Source organism: Hyla sarda, chromosome 4, assembly GCF_029499605.1.
Source record: "Hyla sarda isolate aHylSar1 chromosome 4, aHylSar1.hap1, whole genome shotgun sequence".
NCBI lineage: Eukaryota > Metazoa > Chordata > Amphibia > Anura > Hylidae > Hyla > Hyla sarda.
In genome coordinates, this window is record NC_079192.1 from 395,092,314 (window position 1) to 395,113,313 (window position 21,000).

Here is a 21,000-nt window from a genome sequence, read left to right on the forward strand (position 1 = left end):
AACATCTGGAGGTCTACACTATGAAGAACTATGATAGAACTGGATATTAGGTATGTATGTAACTATAGCATTATATGGTCCTTTTCCTGCTACAAATGTAAAGTTTAGCTGCTGCAGAACTTTCTAAGGAACAAGAAGCAAATTCCTATGCAGCAGCTGAAGTGTGTGTTATGATGTTCTACTGCAGCTGAGGTGTGCATTGATGTTCTGCAGCAGCTGAGTGTATTATGGTGTTCTGCAGCAGCTGAAGGCTGTGCTATGATGTTCTGCAGCAGTTGAGTGTATTATGGTGTTCTGCAGAAGCTGAGGTGTGCATTGTGATATTCTGAAGCAGCTGAGGTATGTATTATGAGGTTCTGCAGCAGTGGAGATGTCTATTGTGATGTTCAATAGCTGAGGTGTGCATAATGATGTTCTGAATCAGCTGGTCTGTATGGTGATGTTCTACAGCAGTTCAGGTGCGAATTATGATATTCTGAAGCAGCTAGGTCTGTATTGTGACGTTCTGCAGCAGAGGAGATCCACCTTGGATTGATAAGAGGAATAGAATCGTTGTCTATTATGTCTATTATGATATCCAATAGCTGAGGTGTGTATATAATGATGTTCTGCAGCAGCTGAGATGTCTAGTATGATGTTCAATAGCTGAGGTGTGTGTAAGGATGTGCTGCATCAGCTGGCATGTATTATGATGTTATGCAGCAGCTGAGGTGTGTATTACGATTTTCTGCAACAACTGAAGGGTTTTATGATGTCTTCTTGAGTTGAGTTGTGCAGCAGCTGAGGTGTGCATTATGAGGTTCTGCAGCAGCGGAGGTGTATATTATGATGTTCTCCAGCAGCTAAAGTGTATATTATGAGGTTCTGCAGCAGCGGAGGTATATATTATGAGGTTCTGCAGCAGCTGATGTGTATATTATGAGGTTCTGCAGCAGCGTAGGTGTATATTATGATGTCCTCCAGCAGCAGAAGTGTATATGATGAGGTTCTGCAGCAGCTGAGGTGTATATTATGAGGTTCTGCAGCAGCTGAGGTGGATATTATGAGGTTCTGCAGCAGTTGAGAGGTTAATTATAATGTTGATTAGCTGAGATGTATATGAAGATGTTCTGCAGCAGCTGAGGTGTATATTATGAGGTTCCACAGCAGCATAGGTGTATATTATGATGTTCTCCAGCAGCTGAAGTGTATATTATGAGGTTTTGCAGCAGCTGAGGTGTATATTATGAGGTTCTGCAGCAGCTGCGGTGGATATTATGAGGTTCTGCAGCAGTTGAGAGGTTAATTATAATGTTGATTAGCTGAGATGTATATGAAGATGTTCTGCAGCAGCTGAGATGTGTATTTTGATGCTCTTCAGCACCCACCTTGTGCATTAGAAGGTTCTGCAGCAGCTGGGGCACAGTACATTATATACCATACACACTTCAGATACTAATCAGTAGTTGTCACTGGAAAAGGATCAAACTGCAAATCTGGGAGAGATGTCTGCAGGAGGAGATAAGTGGCGCCTGTTTAGTGCTGCTCATCTCTGTATAGTGATCAGATTGTGATGTGTAAGCAGATATTATCAGCAGGTCAGGGGGGAATCGCCTTTGATAAGTATCAGATCATCTTCTAATTCCTTTTCTTTCACTTAATACATCTTATATAGGGGACCTCAGCCTTAGCTGTAGTGTAGGATTTTGGATAGGACTGTATTATTTTTAGTAGTAATAGTAGAAATAGAAGAAGTACTAATAGAATAGTAATAAAAGTAGTAATAGAAGAAGTACTAATAGAATAGTAATAAAAGTAGTAATAGAAGAAGTACTAATAGAATAGTAATAAAAGTAGTAATAGAAGAAGTACTAATAGAATAGTAATAAAAGTAGTAATAGAAGAAGTACTAGTAGTATTGTAATTGTAATAGTAGAAGCAGAAATAAAAGTAGTGCTAATAGAATAGCAGTAGTGATAGAAGTAGTAATAGTATTAGTGGTCGTAGTAGTAGTAGCACTAGCAGTTGTAGTGGTAGTAGTAGCACTAGCAGTTGTTGTAGTAGTAGTAGCACTAGCAGTTGTAGTAGTAGTAGCACTAGCAGTTGTAGTAGTAGTAGCACTAGCAGTTGTAGTAGTAGTAGCACTAGCAGTTGTAGTAGTAGAAGTAGTGATAATGGTGGAAGCAGTAGTAACAGAAGTAGTACTACTTGAATAGTAGTGTTGCTTGCGAATATTCGCAATGCGAATTTTCGTAAATATAGCACTATATATTCGCAATTACGAATATTCTTTTTTTTTCACAGTACACATCACAGTGATCATCCCTCTCTGCTTCCAGCTTGTGTGGTCTAAAGAAGGCTCTAATACTACTGTGTGAGGCTGGCGTACGAATTTTCGCATATGCGAATTTTCGTTTAAGCAAATTTTCGCATATGCAAATTTTCGCATGTGCAAATTTTCATTTGTTTTTTTTTTTGCATATATTGTCGCATTTGCGAAAATATAGCGTGAATATTACGAATAGGCAAATTTAGCAAATATATGATGAATATTCGTCCATATATTCGCAAAATATGGCGAATTCGAATATGGCCTATGCTGCTCAACACTATTGAATAGTAATAGTAGTGATAGTGGTGGTAGTAGTAGTAATAGAATTAGTACTAGTAGAATAGTAATAGTAGAAGTAGAAACAGAAGTAGTACTAATATAATAGTTATAGTGGTCGTAGTAGTAGAAGCAGTATAACTAGTAGAATAGTAATAGTAGTACTCATAATTGTGGACGTAGTAGCAATAGAAGTAGTGCTAGTTAAATAGTAATAGTAGCAATAATGGTAGTAGTAGTAGTAATAGAAGTTGTACTAGTTAAATTGTAATAGTAGCAATAATGATAGTAGTAGTAGTAGTAGTAATAGAAGTAGTACTAGTTAAATAGTAATAGTAGCAATAATGATAGTAGTAGTAATAGAAGTTGTACTAGTTAAATAGTAATAGTAGCAATAATGGTAGTAGTAGTAGTAGTAATAGAAGTAGTACTAGTTAAATAGTAAAAGTAGCAATAATGATAGTAGTAGTAGTAGTAATAGAAGTTGTACTAGTTAAATAGTAATAGTAGCAATAATGGTAGTAGTAGTAGTAGTAATAGAAGTAGTACTAGTTAAATAGTAAAAGTAGCAATAATGATAGTAGTAGTAGTAGTAATAGAAGTTGTATTAGTAGAATAGTAATAGTAGCAGCAAAACTAGAAGTAGTACTAGTAAAATAGTAATAGTGGTTGTAGTAGTAGTAACAGTTGTAGAAGTAAAAGAGTATAACTAGTAGAATATAAGTAGTAATATTGATAGTAGTAGTAATAGAAATAGTACTAGTTGAATAGTGGTAGTAACATTGATAGCAGTAGTAGAAATACCATTATGGCAGTATGAGTATTATTAGTACATTTATTATGTGCGGTCATGTTGGTTGGTTGGGGGGGGGGTTAATGTGTCATTTGCAGCTTTGTTACCCCTTTCCTACTGCACAATAGTTATGATATTGTTCTGCAATATATGATGATTAATGAATTTGCGCATTTATTTTCAGGCACTTTTTTTGTTGTGAATTTTTTTTTGGGGGGGGGGGGGTGTTGATAGGCGTGTCTAAAAAGTCAAAGACAGAAAGACACAAGAAGAAAATTCTCCCCAACAGCTGATCTAATCTGGGTGGAGATTGTTATATTTTAGTCTCTTATATATACAGTCACCTGCTCATAATATTTACAATTAAATGATCAATTAAAATATGTTTCCAGATAAACTAATAAATAAGATTTTTTATTGAACATGCAGCAGAATCCAGCCATAAGGGGCGTGACAAAATTAAAAGGGTGTGGCTTCAATAAAAGAGGTGTGGCTTAATGTGACACTGCACTCCGAAATAGATGCTGAGGCTGAGGCACATAGTTGGTCCAAACAGAGACTGTTCTGTGATGTTTACACTTCATTTGATGCTGAACCTCGTAATACACACCTCAGCTGCTGCAAAACATCATAACACACATCTCAGCTGCTGCAAAACATCATAACACACCTCAGCTGCTTCGGAACATCATAACACACACCTCAGCTGCTTCAGAACCTCATAATACACACCTCAGCTGCCGCAAAACATCATAACACACACCTCAGCTGCTGCAAAACATCATTACACACATCTCAGCTGCTGCAAAACATCATAACACACCTCAGCTGCTTCGGAACATCATAACACACACCTCAGCTGCTTCAGAACCTCATAATACACACCTCAGCTGCCGCAAAACATCATAACACACACCTCAGCTGCTTCAGAACATCATAACACACACCTCAGCTGCTTCAGAACATCATAACACACACCTCAGCTGCTTCAGAACCTCATAACACACACCTCAGCTGCTTCAGAACCTCGTAACACACACCTCAGCTGCTTCAGAACCTCATAACACACACCTCAGCTGCTGCAAAACATCATAACACACCTCAGCTGTTTCAGAACCTCATAACACACACCTCAGCTGCTTCAGAACCTCATAATACACACCTCAGCTGCTGCATAACATCATAACACACACCTCAGCTGCTTCAGAACATCATAACACACACCTCAGCTGCTTCAGAACCTCATAACACACACCTCAGCTGCTTCAGAACCTCATAATACACACCTCAGCTGCTGCAAAACATCATAACACACCTCAGCTGCTTCAGAACATAATAACACATACCTCAGCTGCTTCAGAACCTCATAATACACACCTCAGCTGCTGCAAAACATCATAACACACACCTCAGCTGCTTCAGAACCTCATAATACACACCTCTGCTGCTGAAAAACATCATAATACACACCTCGGCTGCTTCAGAACATCCTGTTACACACCTCAGCTGCTTCAGTACATCATAATACACACCTCAACTGCTGCAAAACATCATAACACAAACCTCAGCTGCTTCAGAACATCCTTTTACACACCTCAGCTGCTTCAGAACATCATGACACACCTCATCTGCTGCAGTAATCATAATATACACCACAGTTGCTACAGAACATGATAATACACACCCATCTGCTGTAGAACATCATAATACACTGCTCAGCTGCTGCAGAACATCATAATATAAACCCTTGTTGCAGCACACCTTGATAATACACATCCCTTCTGCTGCAGAGCATCGTATAACACACCTCAGCTGCTTTAGCATCTCATAATATAGACCCCAGTTGCTGCAGAACATCATAATGCACACCTCAGCTGCCGCAGAACCTCATAATACACACCTCAGCTCCTGCTGAAGTTCAAAATACATACCACGGCTGCTGTCTGATTGCGGGGGTCCTGCCGCACCCCCTCCATTCATGTCTGTCAGGCCCAAGGCCTGATTATGGAAACATACATGTGTTTTTATTGTATCTGTGTATAACCTAAGACCTGGGGGGTGAGAGGCCATTCAGACTGTGGGTTTGTGTATTGCATTTTATTGGGGGTCTGGCTGTTTGTTTGTATCTCCTTTGAAGTCAGAGGCTCTTTTGAAGCGGCAAGATGTAAGGGCACTCTGGTCCCATCATATAATCAACCAGATAAGAGGGCCAGGAACAGAGATGCCCCCCCCCCCCCCCCCCTGGTGGGATCAGAGGGGAGGGGGGAATGGAGTGTCCCTCCAAAAAGGCAGATATATAATATTTTAACAATGCTAGACTCAGGGTGTTCGATGCTGGGCAACAAGCTGACAAGACCATCCTAAGAACAGCTGGAACTCACTCTCATGGACTGCTATACCATCATGCTGTAAGAACTTCATCTTTTGTTTTCTGAACTTGCCTTGCTAAACTCTTTCATATTTTTGTAACTGTATGTCATTTGTTTATTTTTATATAGTCAGCACTGTGATACCTTTTATCAGATGAAATGTTTAATTAATCAGCTCTGGTCTTTGATCTCTAAATATAGGAGCTCACCTTTCTGAAGGCAGCTCTAGTGGAAACACGTTTATCGAAGGGTTAATTTGGTGACTTGCTGGGACTGGTAGTGGATACCCAGAGGTCTGGCGGCCTTAACCCTTACACCATCACACTCTCTCTAGCGTCTTGGCTGGACCGATAGGTTGTGATCGTGACAATGTCTATGGGAGGGGGCGTGACGGCCGTGAATGGAGGGGGCATGATGTCACGTCATGAACATCGAAGCCTTAAGGTGCGTTCACACGGCCGTTTGTCTCCGTTTTTTATCCCCGTTTCGGTTCCGTTCTTGCAGGCTGTAAACGGAATAAAAAAGTTTCTTTAAAAATCCCATTCGTGTTAATGGGATTTTTTTTACAATCCGTTTACATCCGTTTGTACCCGTCTGAGCTCATCTCCATTTTTTGGACGGCAGAAAAAACGGCACATGCAGTATTTTTTCTTCCGTCAAAAAAAAAAAAAAAAAAAAAAAAAACAGAAGAAAAAACGGATACAGTAAATTTAACATTGAAGTCTATGGGAAACGGATGAGCCTTTAATGTCATCCGTTTGCATCCGTTTTTTTCAATACATTTTTTGATCTGTTTTTACTTCTGAGCATGCTCAGAACAAAAAAATATATATTTTTCAGTTTATTAACTAAACAATAACATCCGTTTGCATCTTATATTGTCCGTTTTTTTCTAAAGTCCGTTTTTATTTTTGACGGGAGACGAACGGGACGGGTCTAAACGGCCATGTGAATGCAACCTTAATCCGGCATTCTGAACATAAATGTTGCCGACTCGGAGATCGCGGGGGGCCCAGTGGCCAGACCCCCCCCCCCCCACGTCGATAAGGAAAAAGATGTCTAGGGGCGGAGTACCCCTTTAAGTGAGTGGTGGCCCTTTGTTTTTGTTTGAATTTAGAGAGATCCAAGTTCTGGATTGCTCAATTTCTTAATGCATCCTTATGAGGATTGGAAATCCATTAACCAGATTTGGCCCACAGCCATCGCTAATGGAAGCTGAATGCATCCTATGTATACTACACTATATTAAGATCAATAAGAAATCAGTATGCTGTAAGCCTCATTGGCTCCCTCTAGTGGTGGCTGTTGGCAGCCTAAATTTTATGGCATCTCATTAGCCAATACTTGTATTACCCCTGAAATAGCAATTCTGGGACATCTTTTCTTATATCTATGTGTTGTGTGCTTCCTCTTTAATTCTTACATGAAATTTATGTTATTCTTACATGAAATGGGCGTTACCAGTTGGGAGGCGTGTCCCTACATTGTCTGTCCAATCAAAGCAAGGACACACCCCTCAACTGGTAATGCTACATTCACACTACAGAATTTCTAAGCGGAATTCCGTTCAACATGGAGATGGTGCATGTCGGGGTTTTTTTTTTTTATCCAGAAAGAGCGCCACCCTTGAGGATGGGTTTGGTATTGCAGCTCAGTGAAATGGAAGTGAATTGGACAGAGATGCAATACCCAGGCATAGCTAATAGAGGCGAAATTTTAGTTAAAAAAAAAAAAACCCTCTTTCATAATCTCAAATAAATCCTTTGCATGCTCTACTGCAGTGTTTCCCAGCCAGGGTGCCCCCAGCTGTTGCAAAACTACAACTCCCAGCATGCCCGGACAGCCATCGGCTGTTCAGGCATGCTGGGAGTTGTAGTTTTGTAAAAGCTGGAGGCACCCTGGTTGGAAAACAGTAATACAGGTAATAAAATTTTTTTTTTTTTTTTTTTTAAAGTGGGAAAAGGGGTGATTTGATTTTTCAAAAACATTTTTATTTTATTTTTTCACTTTTTAAGTCCCTTTAGGGGACTTTTATAAGCAATAATTAGATTGCTTATACTGATCAATGCTATGCTGTTGCATAGCATTGATCAGTTAGATCAGTACTCCATTAATAGAGCCTACCTGAGGCCCACTCTATAAGCAGATCGCTGAGTGGCAGGCATGCTGGCAGTTGTAGTTCTTCCACAGCTTAAGGTTGGGAAACACTGTCTTAAATGCTGGGATCACTGTAGATCATGGCACTTAAAGGGGTACTCCCCTGGAAAACATTATTATTTTTTTTTTTTAAATCAACTGGTGCCAGAAAATTAAACAGATTTGTAAATGACTTCTATTTTAACCCTTAAAATCTTAACCCTTCCAGTACTTATCAGCTGCTGTATACTCCACAGGACATTCTTTTCTTTTTGAATTTCATTTCTGTCTGATAGTGTTGCTCGCGAATATTCAGAATTCAAATTTTAATCGTGAATATCGCATATTCGCGAATTCACGAATATTCGCGAATATAGCACTATATATTCGAAATTACGAATATTCACTTTTTTTTTTCACAGTACACATCACAGTGATCATCCCTCTCTGCTTCCAGCTTGTGTGGTGTAAAGAAGGCTCTAATACTACTGTGTGAGACCTCCGGGCGAATATTCGCATATGCGAATATTCGCGAATAATGATCCCTCCCTTCTTTTAGCTTGTGGGCCAATGAGAATGATGCAAATACAATTGTCGGAGATTAGCAACATATATATAAAGTTCATACATTTTCACATATGCGAATTTTCGCCTATGTGAAAAAACGCAAATATTACGAATATGCGAATATATGACGAATATTCGTCCATATATTCGCGAAATATCGCGAATTTCAATATGGCCTATGCCGCTCAACACTACTGTCTGACCACAGTGCTCTCTGCTGACACCTCTGTCCATTTTAGGAACTGGAGCAGGATAGGTTTGCTATGGGGATTCGCTCCTACTTTGGACGGTTCCTAAAATGGACAGAGGTGTCAGCAGAGAGCACTGTGGTCAGACAGAAAGGAAATTAAAAAAAGAAAAGAACTTCCTGTAGAGCATACAGCAGCTGATAAGTTATAGAAGTGTTAAGATTTTTAAATTAAAGTAATTTACAAATCTGTTAAACTTTCTGGCACCAGTTGATTTAAAACATTTTTTTCCAGTGGAGTACCCCTTTAAGAGGTTATATGACTGACATCAGTTTGGTCGGTCATTGATGCTGATAGCACAGCGTGCTGTGGCGGCCATGCTTTACATGTACATCGTGTGTCATACAGCTCTAGGGGGTAGTGGTTTGCATTGAAGAGATACAGATATACAATAGAAATGCATTGTAAATGTGCCACAACACCACCTAGTGGTCATAAGAAGTATGGCACATTGCTTCTATATTTAACTGTTACATCACAGATAAACCAATTTAGATGGGAAGAAGATGGTTTTATTGGTTCTTTGATGTCTATATATATATATATATATATATATATATATATATATATATATATATATATATAGGCCAGTGTTTCCCAACCAGTGTGCCTCAGGCTGTTGCAAAACTACAACTCCCAGCATGCCTGGAGATCCTGATCCCTCTACCTCTATAGCTTTCCTTTGGAATTAACAGAATGGAGAACATTATAGGGCAGTGCTGGTCAGTGTAAGCCAATGTTTGCCCACCAGTGTGCCTCCAGCTGTGCCAAAGGCTGTCCGGGCATGCTAGGAGTTACAGTTTTGCCTCCGCTGGAGGCACCCTGGTTGGGGAACACCGACCTAGGCTTCTAACGCTTACACCCAGGCAGAGGAAAAGAACCATCACATTGCACTCACTGCCAGATAAAGCCATAAGAAAACAATCCATTTTCCTAGTTAAGACACCGGGATTGCGCAGTGTTAATAATTCATGGCGACTATTCATCCTTTATTTAAGGATTTTTTTATTTTTTTTGCTGCGTCGTCAAGAAGATCGGAGTGCTTACTAAATTAATAATGTTGATATTGATTCTGCTCAAGGAAATGTTACTGTATCTCACTCTGCTCCTTGCTGCATAAGTGGGAACCCTGCCCGGTACTGAGGATGATGGGGATGATGATTTATTGGAAGGCCATGACTAAAGATGTCGAGGAGAAGATATAGGGGGAGATTTATCATAACCTGTGCCGGGGAAGAGTGGTGCAGTTGCCCATAGCAACCAATCAGATTGCTTCTTTCATTTTTCACAGGCCTCTTTGAAAATGAAAGTAGTCATCTGGTTGCTATGGGCAACTGCACCACTATTCCCATGAGATTTATCAAAAACCTGTCCAGAGGAAACGTTGCCGAGTTGCCCATAGCAACCAATCAGATCGCTTCTTTCATTTTTCAGAGGCCTTTTCAAAAATGAAAGCAAAGATCTGATTGGTTGCTATGGGCAACTGCTTCACAAAAAGGTTTTTAGATGTAGGTTTTTTTCAGGGTAAAAAGATGGGACCCTATGCCAAAAACCATGGTATCAAAAACTGTATAGAGGAAAAGTTGCTGAGTTGCCCATAGCAACCAATCAGATCGCTTCTTTCATTTTTCAGAGGCTTTTTTAAAATGAAAGAAGCGATCTGATTGGTTGCTATGGGCAACACAGCAACTTTTCCTCTGGACAGGTTTTTGATAAATCTCCGCCATTGACTTTTGCTTGTAGAGACCTCAACCGCAACCAGACTTTATTGCTTACAAGTGACTGTGACTGGGCTGTGATCAAACGGTGACACTTCCAAAGATTTATACAGGTGCTATTAGGATTACAGGGGTACTCCTACTCCTAATTTCTGGTGCCAGAAATTTAAATAGATTTGTTAATTACTTCTATTTAAAGATCTTAATCCTTCCAGTACTTATCAGCAGCTGCATGCTCCAGAGGAAGCTGTGTAGTTCTTTCCAGTCTGACCACAGTGCTCTCTGCTGCCACCTCTGTCTGCGTCAGGAACTGTCAAATCCCCATAACAAACCTCTCCTTCTGTGCACAGTTCCTGATGCAGACAGAGGTGGCAGCAGAGAGAACTGTGATCAAACTGGATATAATTACACAACTTCCTCTGGAGCATACTGCAGCTGATAAGTAATGGAAGGATTAAGATTTTTTTAAATAGAAGTAATTTAAAAATCATATAGAAAAAAGGGGGGAACACTTTCCTCAAATCTGGTCTGTTATAAGCCCCCTCCCATAGACTTGCATTGAGGGGGCAGGGTGTGACATCATGAGGGGGGGGCTATGGCGTCAGAAACTCCCGGTGACGGCTCCAGCATTCGGACCTATATCACTGCAAAAAAAGTTACAAAAAAAAAAGTTAATAAAGATCATTTAACCCCTTCCCTAATAATAGTTTGAATCACCCCCCTTTTCCCATAAAAAAAAAAAAACCTGTGTAAATAAAAATAAAGATAAACATATGTGGTATCGCTGCGTGCGTAAATGTCCAAACTATAAAAATATATTGTTAATTAAACTGCACGGTCAATGGCGTACACGCAAAAAAATCCAAAATCCAAAATAGCGTATTTTTGGCCACTTTTTATACCATAAAGAATGAATAAAAAGCGATCAAAAAGTCAGATCAAAACAAAAATGATACCGATAAAAACTTCAGATCACGGCGCAAAAAATGAGTCCTCATACTGGCCCTTACGCAAAAAAATAAAAAAAAGTTATAGGGGTCAGAAGATAACAATTTTAAACGTATAAATTTTCCTGCATGTAGTTATGATTTTTTTCAGAAGTGCGACAAAATCAAACCTATATAAGTAGGGTATCATTTTAACCGTATGGACCTAAAGAATAAAAATCAGGTTTCATTTTTACCCAAATATGCACTGCGTAGAAACGGAAACCCCCAAAATTTACAAAATTGCATTTTTTTTCTTCCATTTTGTTGCACAATGATTTTTTTTCCGGTTCACCGTAGATTTTGGGGTAAAAAGACTGATGTCATTGCAAAGTAGAATTGGCGGCGCAAAAAATAAGCCATCATATGAATTTTTAGGTGCAAAATTGAAAGCGTTATTATTTTTAGAAGGTGATGAGGAAAAAACGAAAATTCAAAAACTGAACAACCCTGCGTCCTTAAAGGGTTAATAGAGTAAGTGGGGTAAATTGAAGTTTACCTCTTATCCCATAGTCCGCAGTGATGCTGCAGGGATTTCCTTCTATATACAGCTACAAGTGGTGAGCGATAGTACTTAGCTCTTACTACCCGTTACATATTGACCCTCTCTACGTTAAAGAGTCGGCTTAAAGTCTAGTGTTAGGGATAAGGAACTCCAAAGCTAAAAGCTGGGACAGGTTCCAAGGCTTCTGCTTCATTCTCGGCCACTTCTTTCTAATGGAGCAGTATGGAAGTAGTAGCAGTAAGTCTCAGTTTTTATTGGTACCATTTTATCATTTTAATAGGACTTTTTGATCGCTTTAAATTATTTTTTTCTTTCTGCTATATGAAGTGACCATAAATCAGCAATTCTGGACTTAGTTTTTTTAGTTTTTTAACGTTTACACCATTGACCGCGTGGTTTCACTCATGTTATATTTTAATAATTCGGACATTGATGCACACGGCTATAGCACATGTGTTTATGTTTATCTTTGTATACATTATTTTATTTAACCCTTTAGGGACTTAGGGTTTTCAATTTTTGCACTTTCGTTTATTCCTCCTCACCTTCTGAAAAATCATAACGCTTTGAGTTTTCCACCTACGGGGCTATTTGAGGGCTAATTTTTTTACTGTGATCTGCAGTTTTTATGGTACCATTTTTATTTTGATTGGACTTTTGATCACTTTTTATAATTTTTTTTAGTGTATACAAAATGACCAAAAATGCGCAATTTGGGGCTTGGAATTTTGTTTACGTAAACACCATTGATCGTGCAGTTTAATTAACTTTATGTTTTTATAGTTCGGACACCTATGTTTATTTTTGTTATGTTTACATATATTTTTTATATGGAATTTGGGAAAAGGGGGTGATTTTAACTTTAAGTATGGAAGGGGTTAGTTCACATTGACTAACTTTTTTTTTTTTTTTATTAGTTTTTTTTTAACACAATTTTTTTAGTCCCCATAGGACTAAATGCAATCTTCTGATTGCACACACTGTTCAATGCTATGCCATAGCATCGCATTGATCAGTGTTATCTACGCTCGATTGCTCCAGCCTGTTGAGCCTGGCTGGAGCATCGCAGAAGAGATCAGACAGTGGGGAGGCAGGTAAGGGTCCTCCCGCCATCCTCTAAGCTGATCGGGACGCCGCGGTTTCACGGCGGTGATCCCGATTCGCCCAAATAAGCTGCCAGGAATGCTTTTTTTTTTCTTCAATTTAGACTAAGTGGTCAATGCCGAGCATTAGACATGGGTCCCGTCTGTTGATAGCCGCCGGGACCACCTTACTATGATGCGGGGTCAGCTCGTGACCCCTGCATCATAGCAGGGGAGCCGGCGTAGGGCGTACAGGAACGCCCTGTGTCCTTATGAGGTTAACAAATGGAAAAAGAGGGGTGATTCAAACTCTTATTAGGGAAGGGGTTTCTTCACATTACTTAACTTTTTTTTTTAACATTTTATACCTTATTTTTTGTCTCCATAGGAGACTATTACATGGAATCTTTTGTTTGCATACACTGAACAATCCTATGTTATAGAACAGCATTGATCAGTGTTATCTGTCCTCCATTACTACAGGCTGCTAAGGCATCCTGCACTGACAGAGCACCAATCGGGCAAGTCGGAGGCAGGTAGGGGCCCTCTATGCGTCATCTTAGCTTATCGGGACCCCAGGATTTAATTGCAGGAATGCCGATCAGCTCCCCTGGACTAACCGACAACTTTTTTTTTTACACATTTAGATGCCATAGTCAACTTTTACCTGATAGCAGTTGGGACCAACCAGCTGTGAAGCACACTCAGCTCCTGAGCGCACTTCATACACCGGGAGTGGGCGCAGTGCGTACATTTGCACCCTGGAAATTTTTTTATTTATTATTACATCAACTGGTGCCAGAAAGTTAAACAGATTTGTAAATTACTTTTATTAAAAAATCTTAATCCTTCCAGTACTTTTTAGGGGCTGTATACTACAGAGGAAATTCTTTTCTTTTTGGATTTCTCTTCTGTCACGACCACAGTGCTCTCTACTGACCTCTGCTGTCCATTTTATGAACTGTCTAGGGCAGGAGAAAATCCCCATAGCAAACATATGCTGCTCTGGACAATTCCTAAAATGGACAGCAGAGGTCAACAGAGAGCACTGTGGACGTGACAGAAGAGAAATCCAAAAAGAAAAGCATTTCCTCTGTAGTATACAGCCTCTAAAAAGTACTGGAAGGATTAAGATTTTTTTTAATAGAAGTAAGTTACAAATCTGTTTAACTTTCTGCCACCAGTGGATTTAAAAAAAATGTTTTCCACGGGAGTACCCCTTTAAGGAGTTAAGGGCTTAATCGTTTTTTTATTCATCAGTTTATTATGTAATCGTAGGGGATCATGTTCTGTTCGGTTGTTTATCTCAAGTTAAGTTTTGTAAGATTCCAATTATTTTACTAGAAACATTTCTGGACTAGCGGATGCGGGATTGAAGGATTTTTTCCTGTACTGATTTATTTATTTATTTTGCCATCCCATGCACAAGGGTAAAATTTTAACAGGTAACAATAAAATTTCTGAATGATGAAATGTTGGAATATGAGACTAATGTGCCTCCTGGTGGTCACCGGTGGTTTTACATGTTATTCCTCGCATTTTATAGATAAATATGCCTTTATAATTGTCTTAGCCAATATTAGAAAAACTCTATTCAATAGCTATCAATGGGTTTTTACTAAGGAGGGGGAATAAGCACCTGAGGGTGACTCAAGAATTTGATACTCTTAATCAGTGTTTTCCAAACAGGGTGCCTCCAGCTGTTACAAAACTATAACTCCCAGCATGCCCGGACAGCCTTCCGGGCATGCTGGGAGTTGTAGTTTTGCAACAGCTGGAGACACCCTGTTTGGAAAACACTGGCTTAGAACAACAGATGCCCTTCCAATGCTGCAAGATGCTTGCTTGTGAATGCCATCTAGTGGCTTCTAGGGGAATTACTGTTACAGTATTGATTTGATACATTGTTACTGTAATATCATAACATCAGCATTAAAAGGGACCGAAACCCCTGTTTTATGTGACACTGCTAAGGTTTTGCTATGGACCTGGCGAGCGCCCCTTTACTTTCTACCTTCATTATACGCAGTATATGTACCTGCTGCAGAACCCCGTAATACACTCTTGTAATCGATTCTCTCATAATCTACTCTCCAGCTACTGCAGAACCTCTTTAGCAAAAAGATTTCCTGTCCTTTTTTTGTTTTTTGTTTTTTTTTCTTAACAAAAGAGGCTCTGCAGCAGCTGAGGGTTATATAAATTATAATAGATAAAGTATACCTATTATATACACTATACACTCTTATTATATTAATAAATATTATTTGTTTATAATATATACTGCCTAGCTGCCACAGAACCTCTTAATTAAAGGGGTACTCCGGTGGAAAAATAAATTTCAAGTCAACTGGTGTCGGAAAGTTATACAGTTTTGTAAATGACTTCGATTTAATCATCTTTATCCTTCCAGTACTTATCAGCTGCTGTATACTACAGAGGAAGTTGTGAAGTTCTTATCGGTCTGACCACAGTGCTCTTTGCTGCCACCTCTGTCCATGTCAGGAACTGTCCAGAGAAGGAGACAATCCCCATAGCAAACCTATCCTGCTCTGGACAGTTCCTGACATGGACAGAGGTGGCAGCAGAGAGGTCAGACCGGAAAGAACTACACAACTACCTCTGGACCTCTGGTCTTGCTTTCTCTTAAATAATAAAAAAAAAAGAGGTGCTGCAACAGCTGTACCTATTAGTCCAAAAGAGAAGTCAGCGCAAAACCACCTGCTCTTGCACGTGACCTGCCAGCATATATATATATATATATATATATATATATATATATATATAATTTTTCTATTATTATTATTATTATAATACTAATGTGTATAATAGGTACAGCAAGTGTATCTGGTCCCAGCAATGTTTATTCTTCTTCATACTTGAGAATGGCATTTTGCCAAAACGTTGCATATGTACCCTTTGTGGTGCAAATAAATGTTAAAGCCTTATTTTCAAGAGCTTTTTTGCTGTCACCATATACACTAGTATTATAATAATAATTGGAAAAAAATGTATAAATAATATATATATATATATATATATATATATATATATATATATATATATATTACATTGACCCACTGAACCTCTTAAAGGGGTTATCCAGGAAAAAAAACTTTTTTATATATATATATATCAACTGGCTCCAGAAAGTTAAACAGATTTGTAAATTACTTCTATTAAAAAATCTTAATCCATTCAGTACTTATGAGCTTCTGAAGTTGAGTTGTTCTTTTCTGTCTAAGTGCTCTCTGATGACATGTGTCTCGGGAACCGCCCAGTTTAGAAGAGGTTTGTTATGGGGATTTGCTTCTAGACTGGAAGGTTCCCGAGACACGTGTCTTCAGAGAGCACTTAGACAAAAAAGAACAACCTCAACTTCAGAAGCTCATAAGTACTGAAAGGATTAAGATTTTTTAATAGTAATTTAAAAGTAATTTACAAATCTGTTTAACTTTCTGGAGCCAGTTGATATATATAAAAAAAAAGTTTTTTCCTGGCTAACCCCTTTAATTAGCTGCTCCTGTACCTGCAGAGATTGATATGTGACCCCGCTATCTCTTCCTGATAAAAAGAGGTGCTGCAGCAGCTGTAATGTTTATACAGTCCATATAAATATGTTCCCGATTTACTATTCTATCCTGGGGCCCATGACTAAGCATCTGGCTCTGCCAAGGTGTCTGCTCGCTCCTATGTCGATAAATCTAGTTGTTCCAAGGAAAAAAAAAATGTTACTTTACAGGTTCCTGAAGGGTCACAAATCAGAAAGCTGCGCCGGTTCTGTTGTCATGGCGATTGGTTTCCGAAAAGACGAGGCATGTGGTTGTGATTTAGCGAATAGAAATATCAGTGGACGGTATTCCGTAAAATTAAGATGCAGCAGAGCCGGATGGGTGTATGTAGCTGACTATAGAAATCTTCACTGCACTGACAGGCATCTCCTGGGATGATACTACTTCTATGCCAGTGTTTCCCAAACAAGGTGCCTCCAGATGTTGCAAAACTACAACTCCCAGCATGCACGGACATTCTGATCCCCCATACCTCTATAGCATTCCTTAGAGCAGTGCTGGTCAGTGTAAGCCAATGTTTGTCCACGAGTATGCCTCCAGCTGTTGCAAAACTACAACTCCCAGCCAAAGGCTGTCCGGGCATGCTGGGAGTTGTAGTTTTGCAACAGCTGGAGGCACCCTGGATGGGAAGCACCGACCTAGGCATCTAACAGTTACACCCAGGCAGAGGAGCACACAAGCAAGCTTGTGCTTAGTGTTATATCTTACCCAGTGATAGCCTTCCCTCAGAATCAACAGAATGGAGAACATTATGGAGCAGTGCAGGTCAGTGTAAGCCAGTGTTTTTCCACCAGTATGCCTCCAGCTGTTGCAAAACTACAACTCCCAGCATGCACAGACATTCTGATCCCCCATACCTCTATAGCATTCCTTAGAGCAGTGCTAGTCTTCCCTCAGAATCAACAGAATGGAGAACATTATAGAGTAGCGCTCGTCAGCTAACATCAGTGTTTCCCAACCAGCTGTTGCAAAACTACAACTCCCAGCATATATAAGTCATAATATATATTTGCAATATGGCGTCATATGATGATATCATCAGTGCTGGACTTTGGGTGAATAAAACTACATTTTTCAATATTTTAAATGATTGGAGTACTATTTCTTCCTGTGGGATATGATGATTTGCAGGTTGAAGAGAGCTGTTACTATTGTTTACTATATATCAGTACTGTTACCATGGTTTACAGAACAGGGTACTGTTACTATTGTTTACAGCATATAGTACTGTTACCATGGTTTACAGTAAGTACTGTCACTAATGTTTACAGCATATAGTACTGTTACTATTGTTTACAGCATATAGTACTGTTACCATGGTTTACAGTAAGTACTGTCACTAATGTTTACAGCATATAGTACTGTTACTATTGTTTACAGCATATAGTACTGTTACCATGGTTTTCATAAGTTAGTACTGTTACTATTGTTTACAGCATATAGTACTGTTACCATGGTTTACAGTAAGTACTGTCACTAATGTTTACAGCATATAGTACTGTTACTATTGTTTACAGCATATAGTACTGTTACCATGGTTTTCATAAGTTAGTACTGTTACTATTGTTTACAGCATATGGTACTGTTAGACTTCTTTTAGACTTCTGTCACACTGCCATTAGCACACAGCAGTGTGACGGCCAACGGGAGAGCCCAGAGGAATAGCGGGAGAAAAATGACTGCAAGCATCCTCTTTTCCTCCCACTATTCCCGTCAAAAAACAACAGCGCCCGGTGGCCCCATAATAGTAAATGGGAGCCGCCGGGACCCGTTGTTGCCCGTTGCTCCCCATCACAAAAAACGGCCATTAAAGTCACACACAAAAAAAGAGAGAGAGACTTTAATGGTCGTTCTCGACGGGGAGCAACGGCAGTGTGAAAGGGGCCTTACGATGGTTTACATCAGTTAGTACTGTTACTATTGTTTACAGTAGAGAGTACTGTTACTTACAGCGGATGTTACTGTTATATTATTTTTTTTACTGAAGAGAGTACTGTAACTATTGCTTACAAAAAATATTACAACTATTGTTAACAGCAGATCGTGCTGTAACTATTGTTTACATCAGATAGTACTAGTACTATAGCTTACAGCACATTGTTACTATTGTTTACTTTACAAAAATATTACAACTATTGCTTACAGCAGTACTTTTACTATTGTTTATAGAAGAGAGTAGTTACTGTTGTTTACAGCAGATAGTACTAGTACTATAGTTTACAGCAGATACTATTACTATTGTTTACAGAAAATAATACTATTACTATTGTTTACAGCAAATAATGCTATTACTACTGTACAGATAGTACTGTTACTATTGTTTACAGCAGATAGTACTGTAACTATATTTTATAGCAGATATTACTAGTACAGTAGAATCTCCCAATAGCGGACACTCACAGCGAAAAAAAAAAAGTGTCCGCTATGGAGAGATGTCCCCTATTGGGAAAAAAGGCTCAAAAATCCTCCTAAATGATGGAACACTGTAATGTACTCACTTCAGAGCATAATCACCTATAAAACACAATAAAAAGGATTATTACAGTAGAATCTCCCAGTGCTGTTCACCCCATTATCCCCCCCCCCTTTATACCCTGTGCCACCTTATTCCCCTGTGCCTTGAGCCAAATTAACCCCCCCCCCCCCCCTTACCACTACAAGGTAGGGCCGGCACATAAGCCTGGTTGTCCCTTATTGGGAGTGTTGGGAGTGTTTTGTCCCCTAATGGGAGTGTTTTGTTCCCTATTGTCCCCTATTAGGAGTGTTTTGTTCCCTATTGGGAGTGTTTTGTTCCCTATTGTCCCCTATTAGGAGTGTTTTGTTCCCTATTGGGAGTGTTTTGTCCCCCTTTGGGTATGTCCTCGACCGATATTGCGAGTGTCCCCTATTTGTGGGTGCAAATACATTAAGTCTTATGGGACTCTGCCGGGGAATTAAAAACTGTTCGCTATTGGGAGGTGTCCGCTAAGGGAGATTTTACTGTACCATAGTTCACAGCTGATTGTACTGTTACTATTGTTTACAGCAAATAATACTATTACTATTGTTTACAGTAAATAATGCAATTACTATTGTACAGATAGTACTGTTACTATTGTTTACAGCAGAAAGTACTGTTACTATATTTTTATAGCAGATATTACTAGTACTATAATTTACAGTACTGTTACTATTATTTACTACAGATAGTACTATTACTATTGTTTACAGCAGATAGTACTGGTACTATTGCTTACAGAATAGAGTACTGGTACTATTGTGTGCAGAATAGAGTATGGGTACTATTGTTTTCGGAAGAGAGTACGGGTACTATTGTTTAAAGCAGATAGCACTATAGTTTACAGCAGTTTACAGTACTGTTAATATTGTTTACAGAAGAGAGTACTGTTACTATTGTTTACAGCAGATAGTACTGTAACTATTGTTTACAGAAGAGAGTACTGTTACTATTGTTTACAGCAAATAGTACTGTTACTATTGTTTATAGAAGAGAGTAATCTTACTATTGCGTACAAAAGAGAGTACGGGTACTACTTTTTACAGAAGATAGTACTAGTACTATAGTTTAAAGCAGTTTACAATACTGTCACTATTATTTACAGGAGATGGTACTATTACTATTGTTAACAACAGATAGTACTGTTACTATTGTTTACAACAGTTAGTAGTTAATCTTGTTTACAGCAGATAGTATTGTGGTGGCCCAGTACAGAAGTTGCACCCAGCAAGCCCTAAGGTCTCTGAAGTCATTGGTCACCTCCGTGGGCCTAGCCAAGCTGTATAGACTGTTACACCTGTCTGACTTAGTAAAGCTGCCATTGTTCCGTAACTTGGCGTCGGAATCATTATTTGCCTCCGTGCCTAGCCCAGGATCCAGCGGTATACCTTCAGGTGGTGTAGAGGATAAACCACGCCCTGGCGTCACAAACACAAAGGGTTAATGCCATCTGCCCCTAGGGTAATTTCATCTGCCCTCATCATACCCTCACCACAGTGCTCTTACCATTGTTTACAGGAGACAGTACTATTGTTTACAGAAGATAGTACTGTTACTAATGTTTACAGCAGATAGTTACTATAGTTTACAGCAGATAGTACTTTTACTATTGTTTACACAAGATAGTACTTTTACTATTGTTTACATAAGATAGTACTGTTACTATTTTTACAGCAGATGGTAGTTACTATTATTTACAGCAGATAGGAATTTTACTTTTGCTTACACAAGATAGTACTTTTACTATTGTTTACAGCAGATAGTAGTTACTTTTGTTTACAACAGATAGGAATTTTACTATTGTTTACACAAGATAGTACTTTTACTATTGTTTACATAAGATAGTACTGTTGCTATTGTTTTCAGCAGATAGGACTATTACTATTGTTTACAGCAGATAGTAGTTACTATTGTTTACAGCAGATAGTACTATTGTTTACAGC

At 39.0% G+C, this 21,000-nt stretch overlaps 1 protein-coding gene and 1 long non-coding RNA gene across 7 annotated transcripts in view; one reads left to right on the forward strand and one right to left on the reverse strand.

Annotated features, from left to right (window-relative positions):
* The window catches only part of LOC130267425 (uncharacterized), a 71,852-nt gene that overhangs the window by 37,437 nt on the left and 13,415 nt on the right, over window positions 1-21,000 (forward strand). The window lies entirely within an intron of this gene.
* Window positions 1-21,000, reverse strand: part of LOC130267424 (potassium voltage-gated channel subfamily A member 2-like) — a 135,246-nt gene that overhangs the window by 1,385 nt on the left and 112,861 nt on the right. The window contains exon 1 of one of the 5 annotated variants that reach the window (XR_008843185.1): window positions 9,748-9,966. The exons of the other annotated variants lie outside the window; for them this stretch is intronic. The gene's annotated coding sequence lies outside the window, so the exon portion shown is untranslated. Of the gene's footprint in view, window positions 1-9,747; window positions 9,967-21,000 lie in introns of those variants that run through there. 5 annotated transcript variants of the gene reach the window in all.